The sequence below is a fragment of the Oreochromis aureus genome, linkage group 17 (assembly GCF_013358895.1).
Source record: "Oreochromis aureus strain Israel breed Guangdong linkage group 17, ZZ_aureus, whole genome shotgun sequence".
Classification (NCBI taxonomy): domain Eukaryota; kingdom Metazoa; phylum Chordata; class Actinopteri; order Cichliformes; family Cichlidae; genus Oreochromis; species Oreochromis aureus.
Window position 1 is genome coordinate 18,877,236 of NC_052958.1, and position 20,309 is coordinate 18,897,544.

At 39.3% G+C, this 20,309-nt stretch overlaps 1 long non-coding RNA gene across 1 annotated transcript; it reads left to right on the forward strand.

Moving 5' to 3' along the window:
* The first annotated feature begins 3,222 nt into the window (after window positions 1–3,222).
* Window positions 3,223–19,629, forward strand: LOC120433869. The gene is made up of 3 exons (XR_005608805.1): window positions 3,223–3,357; window positions 17,658–17,795; window positions 19,508–19,629. It is a non-coding gene; the product is annotated as an uncharacterized LOC120433869 (long non-coding RNA).
* The last annotated feature ends 680 nt before the right edge of the window (window positions 19,630–20,309 follow it).

Here is a 20,309-nt window from a genome sequence, read left to right on the forward strand (position 1 = left end):
CCTCTTCCCATGGCACCGACTGGCTCAATAAAACATGAGGCCTACAGTCGGGAAATGAAATATTAAAAGGAGGCAGAAAGAATATAGGAACCTCTTTGGCCCTGGGGAGTGGTAGCGGATGTGTGTCTGCACATTCCTACTTGATTGTGTGATCATTTTTAAGACCCTTGTCCAGGCTTAAGCCATTAAATGTCAGAGCGGCTGGCTAAGGGATGGAAAGTTAAGTAGTTGTAAGCGTGTGCAGTCGCAAAAAGTCGGAAAAATACCAGTTTTGCAGCCTAATGGAAGATTCTGTGCTTTCATATAGGGACAGGCACTATAAATGTGACCGCTCTGTTGTGTTTTGATGCAGTCGCTAACACTGAATGAGTAGCAAGCACCTGGATTGAGATGATGCATCTCTCCCTCTCTCTCGCTCTCTTGCAATCTTGTCACAGAGACGCCTCCTAAACGGCTGCAGATAGCACGAACGGTAGACATCTCGGTTTGTTATCTCTTCCCATTTCCTTTTGTCACTGTGACAAAAAATTCAAATGCAAAACGGGGGAGGAAAAAAAAACAGAAAGAAAGAAAGCGGGTGGGTGAAATGCAAAGCGAGGGAACTCATTTGCCGCCGTAGTCCCGTTGCCTGCTGGGCCGGTGAATGGGGAGAAGAAGCTGGAAAATGGTTTCTGTTCAGGGAGCTTTTCCACATTCCGCTGCTTGTCAAAGCCGATACCTCTCTGCCTCTAATAGGGGCACAGGAGAGGACAGGCAGCATCTGCTGTCAAAACTAAATTATCTTCTGTCAACAAAGCAGAAGGGAGAACCGGCACCTCAGCCAGCCCCATGGTCACATATACACAGATACATTTTACTGTATGACCATTATGGGTCACTTAAGGGAAGGCTAGTTGTGATTTATTTATTTATTTATTGACTTACAACTATTTTGTGGTCAGAAGCGCAGCACTAAACTGCAGTTCAGTTGGAATTGGTGTTGGATTAGGAAGAATATATTATCAGCTAGGGTTGTGCCCTGCAGCGCTCTGACAGCTTCATGATGGAGGGGACAGTCCAGAGCTGTCGAGCCACAAAAGCTCTGGGTCTCCCAAGAGGAAAATTGTGTGGGTGGTACAGAATCTCCATGAGTCAATACGTGACACCTTGAATCAAATTAGCTTGGGAGGAGATGCCACATATTTTGCTGTGTTGGTCTGGGCTTAAGAAAAGGATTGCCAGCTATAATAAATGGTTGAGTGATATAAGATACAAGAGCTAAATGGAGCCACAGCTTAGCTATTATGGGAAACAGCAGTGAGCAGCCAGCCGTGGACTTTTGAGAGGGTGCAGCCGCCTGCAAACACCCCCAGCTATGGGAGTTCATTGATCAAGGTTGATGACAGTCACTGAAAAAAAAAAAAAAAACCTTTATGTTTAGATGTAGGAGTAACTCAATAAAAAATTTGATCTCATTTGAAGTTTCTATGTGGTGTGATTGAGCTATTTTGGCTTTCACTACTAAGGCAGGAGTGGGTTGTTGTTTTTTTTTGAAGTCACAATATGTGTAATACATTTTAAATGTAGGCTAATTGTATTAAAAAAATGAAAAGTTGCTTCTTAATAAATATCTAAAAAAAAAAATCCTCTGATGTAATTTGAATTAACAGAGAAGCTGGCTTATACAATGCAAGAGGGTTGTTCAGTTGTTCATGTTATAGATCAAAAGGCACAAAATCATCACTGCTGACCAATCAGATCTCTGGAAAACAGCATCACCATTCGTGGAAGAGCTCAGACTTCTGTGCACAGATAGTGGGAGGATTTAGTTTTTCAGTGAGCATAATAGTCTTTGTCTTACTCTGATGAGCAATACCAATAAATATAGATTCTTAGATGCAGCTTTGCTCCTTGATCATTGTCTGCAAACGATTTTACAACAATTTTAGTCTTTAATAAGTTTGAATAAAGGGGTCCTATTGGAACTTGTGGACTATATATCAAATTTGCACTAAGCCTACATTTTTCTTACATACATTTAAACTTTAATTTATTGGAAGAAACATAATCCATCAGATCCTCCAGTGTGTTAATGATGGTTATGACATCAATAACTGTGTTAAGCTTTCCTGTCGGTTAGGATGTCAGCTTTTCTTCCTGCCTTCAAATGGGGTAAACTTTATCAATAGTGTTTCACTGACCAAAACATTTAAAGTGGATACACATAGCATGAATACAGCACTTTTCCTTTCACATTTACTCACTCATTGGAGGGCCACTTTAGTGTTCAAGTCGTACAAAAACAACTAACAAGAAAACACCTGCAAATATTTCAGTTTGGGGTTTTTTGTTTGTTTGCTTTTTAAAATTTCAAATATTGCATAACAAGACAAAACTGCAAGACAAAAATGCATTTTTTTCTCACTCTTGACTAACTGAAGCCTTTCATTCAAGTACCAAATAAACAAATTGGTACTCTGTTTCTGGCCAGGCACATAGCATCACAATTTTGTTCGTATTTAACAAAATAAAAATGCAGACATAAGCGTACACATTAGTTTTGACTGCTAGTGAAAACAGTTTTCTTTACAAATAACTCTCTCACTGAACTAACACAGTCAATCCCTCAACATGTTTGTACTCTCTGCTCATATTTCCTTCATATTAAATAACTTTTTGCTTTTTAAAGAGCTTATTTTAACATTGTACTCAACAACAAACAAATCGTCCCTAACAATAAAGTAACTACAAGTAGGGGTAACGTGAGCCACAAGTGGTCCCCGGGCTGCAAGTTTGAGACATCTGAGTTAGACTGTAATATGTGTTTAACATCTTCACATTTTTCTAATATTATAGTTTTATCTGCCATTGTAAAATCAGCTGCTCTGCTGCCAGGACACTAATCCGTGTCCTAATCAGCTGCTGGTAAAGAATCCCCTTTCATGTGAGCGTGCAGGGTTACCTTTGCGAGTTGATAACAAGCTTCATGGGACTGCTTTGTCAAACTGCCAGTGTTAGGGTAAGTAATTAACGGAATACATGAACCAGCGTTATGCATTTAAAATACAAAATATGAGTAACTGTATTCCGTTACAGTTACTGCTTAAATGGGTGATAATTAGAATACAGTTACTTTGTTGAAATACATGGATTACAAAGCAGTCTTTTCCTGTTTCATATTTTAGGCTGTCCCCTCTCTAATTTTGGTCATTCTAGGCATTGCCGGAAACCCAAACAAAACTCGCAATAAGAGGTGCTAATGTAAGCGTCCTGTTAATGTTGGTGGCGTTAATGTTGGTGGCAGTTAACCCTAACTGTGCAGTGCGAACTCTGTTTGCATCAAAAGACACCACCTCCACCCTAAAGAAACATCTGGAAGTAAGTTCTTTTTAAAAATCTAACGTTAGCCTACTGCAGCTATCTTGTTTTAGTTGTGGTAGCTATCTGGGTTATGTGCCACTTCAGTATCTTCAATGTACTAGTGCTGTGTGATTTTTTTTTTTTTTTACTATTAATGAAGGCTGCATTACAACCTGCTAGCTGCAAATAACCATGTGCAGTTCTGAAAGCAGACAGAAAGAAACATATTACTGATACAGAAATAGTTTTCTATACAAGATCACTGCAAAAAAGTGCAGCCTTACCTAACGTCCACCTTACTGTTACTCATTTTATATTAAGATTTAAAAATCTAGTTGGTATTGCTTTCAGAAGTGCACGATTATTTGCAGCTAGCAGGTTGCTAATGCTATCCATCAAGTCTAACAGTCTGCAGTCTATGAACTAACCTCAGCTAACGCCAGCTAATAATGTTAGCTCCGTGGCGAGTAGCCTTCAGTAATAGTAATAAATCACACAGAAATAGTACATTCATGTAGTTATAACAAGCAAGGCAGATCAAGTAATCCAAAGTATTCAGAATATGTTACTCTCATTGAGTAACTTGACGGAATTTGTTAAAAACTACATTTTGGGCCATGTATTCTGTAATCTGTAGTGGAATACACTTTAAAAGTAACCTTCCCAACAGTGTCTAGATAGATAGATTATGGCTACTTAAAATGCACAGTCTTACATGTGTAATCACTATGATGTAAAATTGTGTTCACACATGTACTCACACACTCACAAACACCATCTCCCCAGGCCGTTTCACAACTGTCCAGCCCCTCGTCCTTCTCCCTCTGTAAGTGCATGTGTCACTTCATTCCTCACCTGCATCTATTTTTCATGGAGGTAAATTGCATGGCACCGTTGTGCGCTGAACTCTGCCTCTGTAATCCACAGAGATGACCTCTAATAACGCCGGTCCTCTGCTCCTCAAACACACCATCATCTGAAAACGTCCACACCAACACTCTCTCATTCCAGCTACTGCTCATATTTTACATCCAAAGCTCTTTGCTTCAGGATTTCTTTCTTTCTTTTTGTCTATTGCGTCTCTGCTTCATTTGTTTGTGGTTCTTAACCTACATCTAACCATCACACTTTTTTGCATCCATCCTGGTTATTTATGTTGATTTTTCCCTACATTTGTTTCCATTTTGACTTTACTTTTATGTCCATTTATCATACTATTGCTTAAAATTTGTATTTCCTGTTTCCTCTTCAATTTGCTTTTCCCTGCTCAGTATTCCTTTTCCTTCTCTTCTCCGTCATCTGATGTTCTCACTTAGATTTATTTCCATGACCTAAAATTTAAGCAAACAGTACAGTTCTGGTCTACACTGTATCTACAGTACTGTTAGTGCTACAGGTGTTGTAGACTGTTTGGCAGGCAAGTGGGAAGCCAGACACTCAGAGTTCACATCCTCTTTGAAGTGATGGAGGCTTGGGCTGAAGACAATAAACAGATGCTTTGATTGCCTGCAGCTCAATCCAGCACCCTCATGATCCTTCACACTGTAGAGGAGGGTATGGTATGGCCTCAGGCATATTGTCCCGTGAATGTGTGTTTGTGTGTGCGTATGTTTAGTGTCTATGTGTGTCACTATACAGAACCGTATGTTCTTGATTGTTCTATATCCCGTGGGCTCAAATTTGCGGTTTTGATGGCCAGTGGTAGTTTTTAAATTCTGAATAGTTTTAGTTAGTTTTTAGTTAGAATACTTGGTGTTTTTTTAATTATAGTTATTAAAATTTTACTGCAAGACTTTATTTATTATCATGTATTAGGGTCATTCAAGAAACCCCACAAATTTCTGAAATTGCAATAAAAATATTCTCTGACATTAAATGATAATTATGTGAGAAAAAAAAGGAAAATAGTCTGAGATTAAAGTCACACATTCACACAAAGTTTTACATGTTTTTTTAAGAAACTACGCGATTCACTTTGTAACACAGGATTAATCAGATATTCTGTTAATTGTTATGTATTATAAGATTTAGCAACCCAGAAATACTCTTCTCCAAAACCATATATATTCTCAACAACCAACATTTTAGGCCCACCTTTTCGACTGCACATTAACACAATACACAAATATCTAATCAGCTAGTTAGATGGCAGTCCTTTTAGACATGGCCAATCGATAAGCTGAAGTTCAAAGCAGGCATCCGAATGGGAGGGAAAAGGTGATTTAAATCACTCTGAATGTTGCATGGGTGTTGCCAGATGGGCTGCCCAGAGTGTTTCTGAGACTGCTGATCTTTTGGGGTTTTTCCATAAAAACATCTCCAGGGTTTCTAGAGATTGGTCCAAAGAAAGAGAAAATATCCAGTGAGTCGTAGTTCTCTGGGTGAAAATGCCTAATTGATGCCAGAGGACGAAGAAAGACCAGACTGCTTCCAGATGATAGTAAGTCAATTAACCACTTATTATAACCAAGGTATGCAGAAGTCCATCTCCATTTCTTAAGTAGATGTTAGAGTCCCTATGAATATAGCACAGCACTTGCCCTGAAAGAGCTGGCAAAGTCTTTTGCGACACATCAGCTTCGTAGTGCGTTTAAGCCATTTATCACGAGACCACCGCAGGCTGATCAAACCTGGGTGGGTGTTGCATTGTACCAACCGGCCCACAGCCCACACTGTCCTTTTTTGTGTGTGTGTGTACCTGGTGCCAGATGTTCCAAGCAGCCTAAATAACCCCCCATCCCTGCCTTCTGAATTAACGTATCAATAAAGCTGTTTTTCTAGCAGGAACAGGAACACTGCAAGTCTTTGGCCAAATCTGGCAGAACTTTGTTGATTGTATAGGAGTTATTTTTCTGTGAATCAGGGTCCTAATAGTACTTTGCCCTGATTTTTGGTATGATTTTTTAAATACCAAAATCATTAGCTTCCAGGGTTCCAGGATGCTGAGCATGGTGCCTTAGTGTAATGAGAGTGGGCACAGGAACTGATGCTGACCCTGTGCGCTTGACTGTCCTCTTAAACTCATTCCATGTGAGGGGGCTTGGATCCAACTGGTGCTTTGGGAATGTTACCTGAGATAGTAAATTGCATGTGCATTTAATTGTCAAAAATTCCTTGGGTGCTTTCTTCTTGTCAAAGAGATTTTTCACAAACTTTAAGAGATTTCTGTAGAAGGAAGCTCTTGTGCAATTTTTGTTATTATGTCGTTTCCTGAGAATCTCTGCCCTTTGCAGCACTGCAAGTTGGGGCTTGATATCATTCCTGTAGTGCCTCAAGTCCTTTCTTTTCTGCTTTTGTGGCCTTCTTCCACTGTTCCTCAGGATCTTCCTCAGATGAACAGAATCAACTTTTGGAGGTTTCCGCAGGATCCTTCTTTATTTCACAAATCTTTGGATTTCCTGTTATCTCCTGGATTTGAGCGGGGCTGATAATGTTTCCATGCCGTTGGAATTTTGCTCGTCACACCTTACCTCTCGGCCCTGTAGGTGTAAATAATCTCTCCCATCTTCTCCAGTTACTGTTTAGGATCTGCCTTCTAACCTAGATGACCCAGGTCTATATCGATTGTTGTTCTTTTTTCTGTCAAGATTTGGGCTAATAGCATTACAGAGGTTTGTGGTGCTATCATGTTAATATGGACAAAAATCCCTGAGGAGCATTCCCAGCACCTGAAGGTAATCCGATGTAGTACTAGAAAGGTGTACCGAATACAGTGTCTGGTGAGTTCATGTTGTATATCTGCTTTCTTTCTTATAATCTGTGTACTTACTGTTAAAATAGATTGAAGTGGCACTGATTAGCACTTAGAAGAAATGTCGCTACACTAAATATGCAGTCATCTAAAACACTTAGAGTCATGCATGTGTTGCATGTTAAAAGCAACTTATGAGGCAATGACATTTACACAAATTGCATTGGTTGCATTTTTTCAGTTTTAGTGTGAGTATACAAAATTATTTTGCAGTAGTTTAGCTGAAAATGAATGACTGAAGCTGACAATAGCTGGTGGGCGGAAGTTTTAAACTTTTACATTTTCTGCATTTGACATGTACTCAGTGCTGTTATTTGATTTTCTATACAAGCGAGGCGTTACATCACTGCTTCTGGCTTAAAAAGCATTATGTCTCATTTTTGTAAGCTTCATACTTTCCGATAAGTTGAAAAATTACATGCTCCTGCATAACCTGATATTATTTTTCAAGGCCCCTAGGCTCATAACCCCCTCTCATACCCTTTTAGTGAAATATAGACAGCATTGTCATTTAGCAGTAACAGGGAAGTTTCCCTTAGTTGTTGTAAGGTTGGAAATATGAAGTTTTCATGTGACAACTGTGATGTATTTTTTTCATCAAACCCAAGTCAATGTGTGTGGTTTGATGTAGGTGTGGCACACACACTTGATTCTCAGCATCACTTTCTTTGAATAGCCAGGCAGCTCATGACTAATCGCAGACAGAGACTCAATGATGAAAGCTGATCACATATGCTCTGCAGTCTGTGTGTCAATAACACACACACTCGTACAGACAGCGGCACCTCACAGAAGAACAAACAACCGAGTGTGTCATGATCCTGGCAGCGCTTATAAATCTGTCATCTTGAAACTTCTGTTGCACTGATGAAATCACTTTTTTACTATCCTGGACTTTCATTTGATGAAAAAAACAAAAACCAGAGAACACCGCAGGCATATACATTTAGTTTTGCGTGCAGATAATAATTTAAATTATTTATTTGATGAAGGAACTGCTGTAGCCTTTTTGTGTCCCCAGGTACAAAAAGGCTGTCCCAGTAAACGTAGCTGCCTACCTGTAGCTACTTATGGAACAATTTTTTTTAAAGTTTTGCTCAGCTATCCACCTGTTATTTTAAACATGTTAAGCAACTTTTTTACCAGTGTCTTAAACAGATAATAATCTAACACACAAATGTAGACGTTATCTTGGTTGCCTCTAAAGCCTTGCTTATGCTTTCCATGTCCATAAGCCCACTATGGTCCCCTTAAAGTCCATTACCTGCCTGTTTTTTGGTTTTTTTACTCATCCAAAGAGTCTTTGTCTTACAATGCAGTAAGTGACTCAGTTATCGCGTCTTCAACTGTCCATGTCCACAATAGAGTATAATCAAGGCTTTACAATCCATACACTTCTATGTGAGGAACTCTGGAAAAAGTTTCTTCAAAAATCCAAAGGATATGAGGCTCGTTTTCACACCCAAGCACCTCACATCATCTACACCCAATATTATCACTGAGCAACACTTGCAAACTGAGGTAAACAATATAGTCATTGATATCATAAGTCAACAAGCCACTGGCTTCCAGCACAAAACATATTCCAACACAAACTCCACATAAAGAGAAAAAACATACCGATACAGTGACTGTATGTATTTGCCTAGACACACTGTAAACAAGAAAATGTGTTAAGGTTAGCCAGCTAGCTACCACATTGAATATCATGAAGTGTTTTCACATTACTGTAGCTGCTGGCGTAAAGTTTGCTAGCATTTGCGAGAAGAAAACACGTTTATCTAATGAAGCCATTCTGGCCAAGCGTGAGTTTGGCGGGCAAGGCGTAGCTAAGACCAGAATCAACAGGACAATTAAAACATGGAGGAACTGATTGTTTTGGTGAAGCTTTTCAAATGCTAGCGTGCTTGCTCCTGTTGCTCATGTTGAGGTAATCTGTTGAAACTGCTGGAATTTTGTAAACTCAATGGCAGTGTGTTTTCCATTTGACTTATAGCCGTCCAGATCATCCATGAACACTTTCTTTTGGTAAACCTTTGTAGTCTGACTCGGCGATATAGTCAGTTCAGGATCATGTTTCCAAGTAAAATGTAACTTCAGTGTACAGCAGGAGTAATTCCACAATTTCTTTTTTTTTGGTTTGTGAAGATACTTTAAGTGGACATGTGATTGTGAGACACTGCGCCTGATTATCATGTTTTAGTGTTTTTCTTTAGTGACTTTCTGTTTTGTTTTCTTTTTAGTATTGTCCAGTTTCTTGTATTATACTTTTTCTCTTTAGTTAAGTTTTTTTTTTAAACTTTGGATCTTTGTTTAGTTTCCTGCTAATTTTGTGCAACACTTATCCCTAATTATCCAATCAGTCTTCTCAGCGTATACCACCTGTTGTCTACCCTCCAGTTGCCAGATAGTTATGATTCTAATGGTAATCAAGCAGTTTTTGATATTTCCTAGCTATTTTCCCGTCATATTTTTCTGTTAGGATTTTTTTTAACCTGTGCTTTAGCCTGAAGTTACATTTTATACCATGTTGCTGAACCTTTAGGCTGTTTTTGAGAGTTAACCTCTTTGCCTGCCATTTGTCTGCTCTGGTGATCTTGTTCAATGCTCCTCTGTGTTTGACCCTTACCTCTAGTGGCGTGCTTTTAGATTCTCAACTCAGTAAGCCTTTACACCAATTCAGAGTTTGAAAAATGGGATAATCAACAGAGTAAAGCTGAAAAAAAATGTGCATCACCTCCAAATAATTAGTGTCCCCTACTCTTCCCAGGGTTAATGGCTGCCGGTACCTTTAATAAAGCAGTAAGGTGCCCACTTGAGTGTTGTTTCTATAAGTTTCATAACAATTCGTCAATTGTTATCCAGGCACAAAGGGGCTCATTTCTGTATTGATCATTATTTTTTTATTTGCCCAAATAACACTCGAAGAAACAGCCGATCCCCGTTTTAACTTTCTTACTGACTCAACATTTTTGTTACATTCAATTAGGATACTCTGATTGCTTTAGAGAAAAAAAATATTAAAAAATAAATATAATAAATTGAAATGAATCTGTTTTGGACAAAAATAGTGGATCATTTTTGTGGTTTCCTATAATTTCTCAACGGTGCGAATTTAGAGCACAATGACATTAGACAAAAGCGACAACAAAAAGCAAAAATTTGTCTCAGAAATCAAAACTTACTTCTAAAAACACAAGATTTATAGAAATCATTACATTTCAAAAACTATGTAAACATAAATGTCAGCATTTTAAAATATAATATAAGAGACAAAAATTATACAAATCAGCAATAAAGAAGATGGGGGGGGGAAGGGGCACTTAGATCAGTGCTCTGTGCAACAGATAATCAGGATTGGGAAAGGGGATCTTTAATGGCTGTCAATTAAAAACTAATTAGAGGGTGTAAGCTCAGCGAGATCGGTTATCAGTCCATTTATCATCACGCAGCTGTCTCAAACGTGCGCGCACACACGCAGACACACACACACCTTATCATATAGACATTGTATTCAGTATTTTTTCTGGCTGTTTCTTTGCCTCTAGCGTTGTGCACATGGAATACAGCAACACACCTGCACACAGACACAGACAGTAAATACATATGGAGCTCATTCAGCACCAAACCAGCTGTAATAGACACATTCCCTCCTCCATCTCTTTCATTTACCAGGACAGAATTGCCTCTGAATTGATGGCAAATAGTGGAATTTGACCCAAATGTATTTCTATAAATGGCTGTGAACAGACAAATGAAAACACATGACCTGATGAAATTGCAGAAATTCAAATTCAGTGAATGACTTGTACGGTGACAAGCAATTAGTGGCAAATGGAAGTATATATCTCGAGGGGCATCAATCTAACTTGAAAGGAGCATGTTTAGTAGAAGCACAGGTACATTGGGGTCTAGTGACTTTGCATTTCAGGCCTGATGTCATGTACTCAGACTTTTGTTCAAAACAAAGCATTCATCACTCATCCAGAAATTTCACACTAAACTCAATGTTGCACACTGGTTATTACTTACATATATCCCCACATGCAGTGTAACATGGCACATGGGAGTGTTTTAAAAGGGTACTGGGTTAATCAGCTACAAAACAGGAAAATATATTGGTTTAAATGCATGTTGCTCATCAGAACAATATGTTCTTTTATGCACTCAGTCCTTGTTTGTGGCTCATTTATCATGAATTAGTGCATCAGTAGGGTATGTTAAGGAGGCCATCAGCTTGTGGTATGGCTGAGGTGTTATTGTTTGCTTTGATAGTGGCTTTGATAGTGGTCATTAGCTCATCTGTTCTTGTGGGTTGGGTGTTTTATGTCTTCCTCTTGACAGTACTCCATGTTTAGCCAGGAATGTTGGCTAGCCAGTTAAACACTAAGGTTGTCACAATACTATCATTCTAAACTCAATACCGATACCTGGAAAATACTTGATACTCAATACCAATTTGCAAAAATAATGACAAAAAATTATGAGTTTGTTTTTTTAAATAAAGATTAGAACAACACAACACTATTTTTGTGGCAACATTATTTTTAGGTTGAGTGATGTAGTGCAAAAATGTATATTAACATAATTATAGGATGAATAAATGCAACCTGAGGTAGGCTGCTACTGTTGCTAACTAGTTGGTGCTAGGCTTTTCTTGGCTTCAGTCTGGGACATTAAAAAAAAGTGTTTAGAGTGAAATTGCATTATTTTGCTAATTTAACACAGCCTGTTATAAAGTTTTATACCAGATGTGCTTCCTGACACAACCATCCCAATTACTCAGGCTTGAGATCAGCACTAGAAGTACACTAGCTTGTGACCCCTTGGAGCTGGGTTTGAGGCTAATATTGCTAATAATTAAGTGGCTAACATATAAATGTGCACAGCCAGGTTTGCATTTATGATTTTATGACATGATTGAATTCTTACGTATTGTTGAAATTACAGCTTTACTGACCTCTTAAAATTCTGGAGTTACTCAGTGTTGTGAATGTGAACTGCTTTAGCTGCTAGCAAGAAGGAGCTGTGTGACTCCCTGCGGCAGTCCTGTGTGAAGCTGTATGTCACCTGAAGGCAAAGATGGCACTACTGGCATCAATACTGTTGGAAATGAGTGTCTAATCCAATAGTATTTTTTACTATTGATTACCAGCTAAAAATCTATTTTTGACAACCCTATTAAACACAGTAATAAATTGATCAGCAAACCATTTGGTAGTTTTCTTGGCACCTGCACTTGGACTCGCGAAATGCTCCAAAATTTCCTGGTAGATGATTGTGTTGAATTTGGACTTGATAAAACTGTGGTCCAACCACACAAACACCAGTAGATAATATGTCACCCCAAATACTAACAGACTGCAGAAGCTTCATGCCTTGGATTCTGTTTCTCTTCACTCGTCCTTCAAACTTTAGCAGCTTAATTTATAAATGAAATGCAAAAATAACTGGACCACAGTCCAGTTGTTTTTTTTTTCTTAGCCCAGGTAAGATGCTTCTGATGTTTTCTATGCTTCAGAAACTGCTTGATATTAGGAATGAGACAGTTGTAGCCTCTGTCCTGAAGATATCTATGTTTCTCAGTGCATCAAGTTCTTGATGCCAGCATCAGTCTGTCCCTTGTGAACCTCTCCCAAGTTCTTGATTCAAATTTTGTTTTAAAATCCCAAACCTCGAGGCTTAATCCTCCTGGCTGCTTGTCCACCTTTTGCTACCACCTATTTGCAAACAATTATATACAGGTGTTTGTGCATGATCCCTTGTGTCAAGTCTAAGCACACTCAGTAATCTTCAGCATGCAGGGTGAATTTTGTGAAGAGAAATATTTACTCCAATGCACAATCTTCTCCTAAACGTAACAGGGTGGTTTGAGCTCCTAACAATACAGCAGCAATTGAAAACAAAAATGAAAGGTAAGTTAAAACAAATAGCATAACATACAAATATATCAAATAGTAAATGAACTGTAGTCTAATGAGTGAAAAACAGCCATCCTGCCTTCTTACACGGACTTTCTCAGGACCATTAGTTCTGGGCAATAGTACATCGAGGCGCAGATCCCAAAAAAAGATCACTATTTGATGCCATGGAGTGAGAATGTTTTTGTATTTTGTGATCGTTGTTGCCCATTTTTGCCCATAACCGGTTGTCGTATCTTACACCCGGCTGCAGCGTTTCTCTATTGTCTGCATCCGGTGCTTGGACCAGTCCTGCTGCTGGTCCCAATGGCGGCGGAACAACGCCGTCTGCTCCCTCTGCGTGGCTGCCAGCTCGGCCACCATTCGGGCCAGTGCCTCCCCTGGTCCGATGCATGACGGACCTGACCACATATTGCACACGATGACACTTCTTAAACTTTTCATTATACTTTTATTTTGTCATATGTTTCGTTGTCATAGCTTACACCGGGGTGCAGCTTTTCAGCTGTCAGCCACACCACCAACAACAATGTCAGGACCCAGTTCATTCTTCTTTTATGCAGGGGAGGTGTGCTGGGCTGCTTGAGCTCAGGTGTATCAGCCTCCCCTGCAGCCATGGCACGAACCACGGCCCGCCACGTACACATTTCTGTTAACCGTCTTAGTTAAAATCATCTGGACCCACTAACTCACATTTGTGGATTAGGTTTTGTGTTTAAAGGGCAAATTGGAATAAATTACTTATTAGCTTTGATACAGAAGATCACTGATACACTGCTCAAAATTAATCAGTAGGGTCGGGGTAGGTGTTTGATTCTGCAGCGTAATTTTCTATGACTAGAAATTAGCTCGTACATGGACGAGACTTTGAGGCATCATCTTTCAAAGCTTTGGCAAATGTTTGAGTCTTTTTTTACTTTTCAATATGAATTTGAAAAGTGTTTAAACTGAGTGTGACAATAAGTAATCAGCCTTTTAACTTAAATTGAGAATCCACTTGAGGGAGAGAGGTTTGATGATGCTTTATCAAATTGAAAGATTTTCTAATTGAGTACAAATGCTTATGAATCCCTATTAGATGTGGTTTGGTAGTCTTTTAAGGTAGATCTTTTAGTTTAGATATGTACAGTTTTATTACTCTCACTGCAGGGACATTTCTGCGTATTCTGCCAACACTGAGCCAATTCCAAATTGGATGAGAATATCGAAATCCAATCCTAGTCTTCAGTTTGTTTTGCATGCCAAAGACAAAAGCTTTGTTGGAGATATAATACACACCAGCACTCATCTCTTCTATACCAGAGTGAGAAAGACTGAAATCAACACACAATAACTTGTGAGGTTTATATAAATTAGTTCCACAAAACATTTTCTTGCATAATAATTTAGTTTTTATGTTAGAGATTGCTATGTTAACAGAACATAAAATCTTCTGTTTCCAAAATCGTTTTACAACAACAGATGAAGTTCCATACTATTTTTTGACAATAGAAAAAGTCAGGGATTTTGTGGCAAAATGCCCCATATTTTTCTTAAGGAACAAAATGAGTAATCAAAGGCAATTAGAAGTATTCTAAAAGTGAGAAAATTATAACTTGTAGCACCCTTGAGTCCATGTGTGTTCTCTTTCATGCTTTTTCAGGGCTTTTGAAGAAAAAAAAGAAGCATAAAAGAATTCATTCTTTGGAAATCTTTTGAAAAGCTTTGCCCTCAACATTGAAATGTGACCTAATTTGCTGAAATACTACAAACAAAATAAAACTACACACTTTGAACTACATGTGACCATTGACTTGGCAGTAAGAATACTGATGTAGGCTGCTATGCTGTTTTGTACCAACTATAAATGATGCAATGCTGTTTTAAAGGAAGCCAACTGAGCTACGAAATTGAGATAATCCTTCAAATTTCAAAATTGAACCCTTCACAAAGAGGAAGTGCAAAATGTTTTTTGCAAGGACTTAATATTTATTTGTTGCTATTTATTCAGTTCTAAGTGATTTTAGTTGGCATTTTTTTCCTGTCATTTTGAGCTTCTACATTGTTTTAAAAAAAAACATTAGACACTTTAATATTTGCTTTTATATGGGGCTGAGCTAATGTTTTGATAATGTGGCAGGTCACTGTGTTGTTTTGGTTATATCTTTTGACATGTTGTGACTTTTTCATAGTCTTACATTAAAAATGTTCCTTCACTGGTCCACTGTAGTCATCATGAGACATCTTGATGCATGCTCAATAATCCAGGTAAGTAAATCTCCAAAAGTTGATTCTGTTCATGTGGACGTAGCGTTTTGTGGCCATGGCCATTGATCATGGCCATTGATCAATGGGCTTTGATCAGTGGGTTTTGGTCAGTGGTTGTTGATCAATGGTCATGAGAATTAGCATAATTAAGATTAAGGAACTGACCTCCCAGCCCATCGTTCCTTCAGTGGGCTGGTTTCAGTCATTATTCAAATGTACTGTTTATAAGATTGGGGAAACCTGCAGTCAGCTGAGACTGAAGAAGTCACTTGGATGAGTGACGAAACGTTTCTCCCACAAAACGCTACGTCCAGATGAACAGAATCAACTTTTGGAGAGTCATCATGAGACAGTTCCAGATCCAATCCAATGAGCGAAGCTAAAACTTGAGGCAAATCAAATCAGTGTAGGTCAAATTACATGTTTTACATATAAGCTCTCCTTAAAAAATGGACACAGGTTTAAAAAGTTAAGCCCAACTGTAACCAGCTTAAACTTGGATTCCTCCTAATACCAGCAGTAGGTGACTGCTGTGGTTAGAAAGAGAAGTCAGATTGTATTGTCTGTGAAGGTTCTCAGTCATCCAGGTCATCGTAGTCAAAGGAGTTTGCAAAGAAAAGCGTCTGGACTTCTTTGAGTTGCTTGAAGACGTTTCACCTCTCATCCGAGAAGCTTCTTCAGTTCTAAGGTCAAATGGCCGAGAGTCCCAGATTTAAACCCAGTGGGAGTATCTCCCCAAAGAGGGACAAAGGACCCCCTGGTGATCCTCTAATCACATGCGCCAAGGTGTGAAAGCGGGTGTGGTACCTAATCAGCCAGGGTTTCGGGTGAGCTCATTGTGAAACCTGGCCGCACCTTGTCATGTGAATTCCTCTCCAATGTAGAGGTCTGGGCATTCCTCGCTGCTGTACAGTGCAGCGAGGAATGCCCAGACCTCACATTGAGAGACCAAACAGCCACTCCACAAGCGCATGGCACAACATAGAAGAGCCACCTCCACAGGACAAGACTCAGCAGTCCATCTGCATCTTAAGGATAAAGGACACTCTTTCGAGGATGCCAATGTTCACATTTTGGACAGAGAAGACAGATGGTTTGAAAGAGGAGTGAAAGAGGCCATCTATGTCCACTGTGAGCGACCATCTTTGAACAGAGGTGGCGGTTTACGACACCAACTGTCTGCCATCTATAATTCAGTTTTGAGTTCCCTCCCCAGATGCCTTAACGCCCACTCACATCCTGGGCCATCTGACCTCAGGAATTCACATGACAAAGTGCGGCCAGGTTTCACAATGAGCTCACCCGAAACCCTGGCTGATTAGGTACCACACCCGCTTTCACACCTTGGCGCATGTGATTAGAGGATCACCAGGGGGTCCTTTGTCCCTCTTTGGGGAGATACTCCCACTGGGTTTAAATCTGGGACTCTCGGCCATTTGACCTTAGAACTGAAGAAGCTTCTCGGATGAGAGGTGAAACGTCTTCAAGCAACTCAAAGAAGTCCAGACGCTTTTCTTTGCTAACTCCTTTGACGTCAGATTGTATTAAAATCATTAACAAATGGGCTTTACTTCTTATTTGTGTCCGTGCCTCAGTAAACTTCTTCTATCTGTGCTTATGGCCTCAATACATTGTTTCAAGCCTTATTCAATACATCATGTTAATTTTGTAAATCATGGTTAACTTTAAAGTAAAAGAAATGATGGGGGGATAATTGAGAATTCACAACCTAAAAGGTCTGCAGAGTCCTTGATTTTGTAAAAGTCAAACTACACCTTTGAACAGGAAAGGCAGCTTCCTTTCAGCCTCTATGGGGCAGCTGCTCTTGACCAGCAAACACACAGTCATAGTTCCACTTTGATCAGATTTGACACAGTTATATTTCTGGCTAGTCTACATATTTGTAGGATTGTCACTTTCAGAGCACCAAATTTTGGGAGGAAAGTATGATTGACTAATGTATGTGTCACTTGATTTACTCTAAGTTGTTCTTAATTAAAAGGTGAAAGAAATAATGTGCTATTTTGCGGTTGATGTGGTTATAATAGTTGCCCCTGAGAGTGTTGATTTATTTGGAGGTGGAGAACTTATCAGGACACGTGCGTAATTGGCACAGATGGGTGGCTCAAAGCTGTGAGCACGGTGCAGTGAGTCCTGTAAATCGTCACGTAGTCGTCACCCTGAACATTTAGAGTCAAAACCCCACATTGCTGATGGTGTGCTTCATATGCAGGTGATAGGAGTAATGAATTTGTGATACTGGCATAATGGACTGAGCAGGGATAATTGTAAGAATCCAGTATGTTAAGTTTATATCCAACAAATGACATGAGATTTAGTTATATAAAATGGTAAATTGTTTAAAAGTGTGTTTTTGTTTGTTTGTTTGTTTTAAACAGGCTTTTCTAGTCTGCATACGTAAGTTTGGACACCAACATCTGTCCACCTGTGCTTCAGTTTCTGGCCTCATGTCACGACCAATTTTGACCAGAAAGATGACGCCAGCGTTTCAACCATGTTTGCTGGGTTAGGTGATGGTAAGTGAGGGTTTGTCGTCTTCTTCTGTGCATCATACAGTTCAGCTGTAAGACACAGGTTTCAGATTAATCTGCTAGAGTAGTATCTCATAACACAGCAATAGTTGGATAGTTTGTTACTCCACGTGAGCTGTTAGTTTCATCCCAAGTTTCACACACAAACCCCCAGCAATTTCCACAAGTAGAGTAAGATTTTTCTTTAGCTGCCTGTTTTTGATCAAAACCTAAAACTGTATTTTGGTTACGGCATTACTCGCTCCGTCATTGGGTCTGCTCTTTGTGACCTACTCGTTTTTCTGGTCTTTATTGAAATATATTGACTGCAGCTTTGGCTGCCGGACTTTCCACTCCCATTGGTCCATTGTTGCAACTGCGACACCAGGCTAAGGTGTGGAGCTAACATAGAAATCTTAAAATGTAAATGTTCAAGTGCCTCTAAGTTTAGCACTCAGTTATAGTCTGCTGATATAAATCTTCAATGATATTCTTTGGTGAATGAAAGGTTATTGTTCATCAGCTGTATATCCCTTTAAAGTACAGTGTTGTACAACTTCACTAAAACGTCTATCACTTTGATCCAGTATTTAAAATTTGACTTCAGTCAGGCCATTATTTCTTTATACCCTACCTTGATCTCCTCCTTTTTGGACACTAAATGCAACAATGACCCCACATTACTTTAACTCCAAGAAGTGGTCTCTTTGCTCGCTAAATCCCCTGTAATCCTTTGATCACACAATAACTCTTCTCACTTTTGCTTTTTGAATTGTCTCTTGTGACTGAAGCACAATTTGCAACTAAGCACAGACTTTGAGAGAAATTTGTTTCACAGAAGTCATAACTGATAAACAAAATTCAAACCATGACCAAAATATGTTTCTCTTACCTTATAATTGTTAGAATAATGAACCAAGAGAGCTAATTTAAAGGAAATGTTCAAGCTAAGCTGAGTACAGCAATGGCAAGATGTAAGACAGGACCCCTGAGCAACCAGGATGAGATCACTCAGAGATCCTCAACCATCTATGTATTGCAAAATATATGGAGAAAGAGGTGTGTGGTTTCATGAATGAGAGTGAAAGGCAGAATGATAGAAGAGCGGTGAAAATGACAGGCCGAAGTGATAACGAGAGAATTGAGTTTGACATCTGGGGAAAGCAGAAGTGATGTAAAGAAGAGAGTAAAACACAGATATCCAGGAGTGTAAGTACTGACTACAGATCCTCCCTACTGGACTTACACATTAGCTTCATGATTAACTTAAGTGCTCATGTTGGTTCATTTGGATTATCTTATTTAATCTAGCTTCTGACTATAATCTACATAAATCAAGTATTGCCAGAAAGAAGGCTCTCTAAAGTCAAAGTGACACAATTTTATTGTACATATACAATGACAATATTGGGCTATTCTATTCTAATCTAGTCTAATCCCCTTTATACATATTATACATAATGTCACAGTGAGTGGAATTAGAGGACCCAGATGCGGAGCTCTTGATGCGTTTATTTACAGTGAAAGTTATTTCAGTTAACAGTTTAACGTGCACACAATCCACAGTGCTCTTCTCCTAGGTCCCCGATAGTGCGTGGTAGTGCGTTTCTGTCCCCTTTCCAGAAATACTCTGCTTGTGATCCACCTCCAAGAAATCCACTCCGTCCCCGTTCCTAGTGGAAACAAACACAACAGACAGTAAGCCTCTCTTCTTGCAGGTGCACACTTTCCTGAGGACACGATGCTTGGGCTATTACCAGGCTTAGTCCAATACTCCAGAGCTGACTGTTGCCTCACCACACCATTAGGTAGCTCTGCTCAAGATGGCGGACGATTGGAGGCAGCTGGACACCGAATTAGTCGCAGGTGTGGCGGCTCCAGCGCGGAGGCGCTTCCGGGTCGGATGTCACTTGGCACCCAACTTCCGGAAGTGCGACTTCCGTAAACAATCACCACGGGATGGAGAGGAAGAAAACGGAGAGTAAAACACACACAAAAACAAACACAGGCAGGTCGACCTGGGGACCGTCCCACCATAACACATAAGTAGTACAGCAAATTAGCCACTATTGAGTTCTGAACTTTCTGAATGTTATTTTAAGGTGTTAAATGATGCAAAAAGGTTAGAGTCGAATTCTAGGCCTTGTTCATTTCCTTAAAATGCACAGATAATATATGAATGTTTGATAACACAATGCAAACAGTTGACATTTATTTGTACTTTATATCACTGAAACACCATGACTGAAAAAAACAACTAAGATTCATGCCTGCCTAAAATATCATATTGTATTGAATTTTTTCAGTAGAGCTACCTGTCTGTAGTTTTCTTATGTGCAAGTTAAAGACTGCTAGTGAAGAAATGCCCCCAATTTAAACAACCATATTACAGTGTTCTTCTTAAGCATGAAAACATGCAACTGGAGCAAGAGACTATAAAATGAAACGGGGTAACCAAACTATAGTCTGAGACATTCAGTTGCTTTTTTTGTATTACCGCAAACCACATATCGGTGTGGA